At 33.0% G+C, this 3,547-nt stretch overlaps 1 long non-coding RNA gene across 1 annotated transcript; it reads left to right on the forward strand.

The window, feature by feature from the left end:
• The first annotated feature begins 56 nt into the window (after positions 1 to 56).
• LOC140432097 (uncharacterized) lies at positions 57 to 3,254 on the forward strand. Its single transcript, XR_011949764.1, has 2 exons — positions 57 to 425; positions 3,033 to 3,254. It is a non-coding gene; the product is annotated as an uncharacterized lncRNA (long non-coding RNA).
• The last annotated feature ends 293 nt before the right edge of the window (positions 3,255 to 3,547 follow it).

Below are 3,547 nucleotides of genomic sequence, written 5' to 3' on the forward strand. Positions count from 1 at the left end.
CGCGCTATCTCAGAGTTTGTAATTTTTTGTTACTATACAACAAGTATCTATTCATAACTATAGTACCATCGTAACGATCCCTCAGCATGGTGTACATTAAACTGTATTATTTTTAGGTGACAAATTGCGGAAGCCAAACCTACAGAGTCCAGCCATAATGGCAGGTACCCAGAATCTTCAGAACACTGCTCAACAGTATCAACAGCAGCAACAGACTGACGAAAGCGACAAAAAGACGGTAAAGGAGGACTTTTTACGGGCGCCTAGTTCACAATCCAATGACAAGCTCAATGATTCGTCAGATCCCTTTGACCAACGAGTTTCATCACCAACAGAGAGCCCCGAAAATCTCATACAAAATATGACCCGGGAAGCTGGGGACGGCCAGAATGATAGTGGAAATGATAATTTAGAGTGATATAAATGTAGGTAGAAAATTCACGGTTCATTACAAAAAATTTTTAATTAAAAATTATAAATATATAATAATTTATAGATATAAATGTTATAAATATCAAGGTTCTAAAACTACTTTCTTGTGCCATGTCTAATTTAAATATGGGATTAACCCACAATTATTGATTGTAATTAAAATCACATTTTTAATTAACAAATGTTTGACGTTTCGATTTCCATCGCGGAAATCGTTTTCAAAAAAAATTGATTATACAAATTTTGAAAATTGTATACCCAAAAATGTCTTGGATGAGAAACCTCTGGGAATAGTTCGCTTGCAGTTCTATTCAACTGTTACTGTTGCAAATGGCTCCATGGCAAATTAATTATAAAGGAAGCCTTTATAATTAATTTACATATTAATAAAAAACGGATAATGGCACATATTGTCATCAAGAATCTTATACTTTAAAACAAATTGAAGTCATTTATATAATTTAAATAATAAATTACTTTCCACAAGGAAACTAAAATCCTTTATAATAGGTATATATCTTTTATAAAGGCTTTTATATACCTTTTATAAAGGATTTTAATAATTTTTTTAATAAATTACTTATATCAAAGCTTTAATATTTCAACAAAAAAATCATAATCAAATGAATATTTGACTACAATCTGAACGAATATCATTGACCATTGTTCTTTATTGTTCTAAAATTAACTTTATAATGTTACATGTTATTAAATTATAATGTTACATGTTAGTAACATACTCAAATAAAAACTAAAAAAAAATTTAACAAAAAATGATAAGTTACTGTCCTTAACAGCAAAAAAAACATTATCATTATAAAATATTTCACTTACAATAGTTTGTTGACATTTAAAGATAGGGCCATAGGCTTGGTAAAAAACAGGTGGCCCTCTAGATGTAGAAATACAATATCTTTGCCTCTTCAGCAAAAATAATGATAAGGGCGGTTGGCCGCGACATGACAGAAGAAGTTTATGTGTGAATACTAACGGCAACAAGTGAATTGCCAGTCGGACTCTATAAATAAACGAAAAAAATAAGAATCTCTTACTATTTCAATCGGAACTAAACTACAAATATGCACGCCTGAATGCATATTGATACAAATAATAACTGGCAACTGAGAACTAAAAACATGAGAAAAAATATGATTTAGAACGCTTTTAACTAAAAACCAATAAAATTTTGAGAGAGGTTATGTATAATTAATACTTCAATAAAGTGGTTTAAAAGAAAACGTATATTCCAACCCCACACAAATTTATTACTAAAAGAGTCTTTTAAACATACATACTCGAAGCGATAAAAATTAATAATCCCAAGACATAGTTAACAAAAAAATACAGACTGGTATCACTGCCACACTCTGGCAGTGATACCAGCTTGCAAGCGACGAGGCATGCTTTGAATCACATTCTACGGAAGATTATTTCATTCCTGCACCAATATCTCGCGAAGGTCTCTTGAATTTCTGGGGACCGGCAAATGACTGCATAAATGTCTCTTTATATCATCCTAAACGTGTTCTATGGGATTGATATCTGGACTGCGAGCAGGTCAAACAAATCGTGTGATTTGAACCTCGTCAAGATACTCAGTAACTATAAGAGCAGTGTGGGGCCGTGCATTAACATGCATAAATGTTGCGTCGTGTCCAATAACTATAAGCGGTAAAGCATCGTCTTATAGAACCTACGTCATGTACATATGCGTAGTCAATGTCCCATTCTCGATAAAGACCAACTCTGTGCGAGCGTCAAACGATATGTGGCCTTACCATGCCATAATTGACCCATCGCTCGGCAACACTCTTACACGTTTATCTGAGCCCGTAAGACAGAATCTCGATTCATTGGAAAACAATACATGACTCAAATCCCGTATTCTCCAAGCCAAGTGTTCTCCGGCAAAATTCAACCTGGCAATTCGTTGTTCGAGAAAGCAGTGGTCCAGTTACAGTTCGAGAAGATAAACCAGCAGCATGAAGTCGTCTCCTACCTATCAATTGACTTAGGTTTACATTTCTCACTTCTTGCAGATGATTTCGAAGGGAAACTGTCGTGACCGTTCGGTTTCTCAAACACTAGAAACGACATAGCGGTCATATATAGCTTTTGTAATTCAGCCTTAACGAGAACCAGGTCTTCGGGTAAGCAGGCCGGTCTCTTCGTACCGCCGCCATTCTTTTTGCACACTCAACAGTTACACGAACGTTTCGCGCTGACCGTGGCCATTTTCATACGCCGCCACAATTCTTGCCTCTACAACAGAACTTATGTTCATTGCAATACACTGACAGTAACAACACTACACAAACAATTTACAATTGACATTAAAACCACGGAAACAAAAACTGTAATGGTTTTTAGGAAATAGGGTAAGGGGCTCTTTTTATCTCAAACCCTTATCGAAACAGCAAAAGCAACAAGTTTTTTTAAACAACCCATTGGTAAACTATGATATAAATATATATATAATATATATATATATATATATATATATATATATATATATATATATATATATATATATATATATATATAAATTATTATTAGTGAGTCTATAAACCATTTTAAATTTTATTAATTTTATTTTTCAGTATGACTGGATGAAATGTGATGTAGTATTGTTGGAGTTAATGAAGTGGTTATGTTCAAGGGCGAGAGTGTTGAGAAGAATGTGCACGTATCCTGTAAATAAAGTAATTGTTATAATATTACAGTTATATTGAACTGTCTCTGTATATGAAGCAAATTATTAATTTACATATTTTAATTTTATTGTATATTTCTCATCTAGCTGATTAAAAAAAGTTACTGAACATAGAGTTTTATTGTTATTTACATTGTTGGTGTATAAACTTAAAATGGGAATAACATGGCTGCATAACATAATAGTTTGAAAACTTTGAAGGTAAAAAAGTAGTTAACACATTGATCGCCAGAGCTATTTAAGAAACATTCTGGGGACCACGCGTATATTTTCGTGTATTTGTTTTTATGACATTACTTTTAGTGATTTCGCATTCAGAGAACCCTAAATTGATTGAAACAGCCCTTGATTTTACTTAAAAAATATGTCGCTCAAATATTTCCGACGTGGCCTCGTGAGCAT

Source organism: Diabrotica undecimpunctata, unplaced genomic scaffold (genome assembly GCF_040954645.1).
Source record: "Diabrotica undecimpunctata isolate CICGRU unplaced genomic scaffold, icDiaUnde3 ctg00002817.1, whole genome shotgun sequence".
Lineage (NCBI taxonomy): Eukaryota > Metazoa > Arthropoda > Insecta > Coleoptera > Chrysomelidae > Diabrotica > Diabrotica undecimpunctata.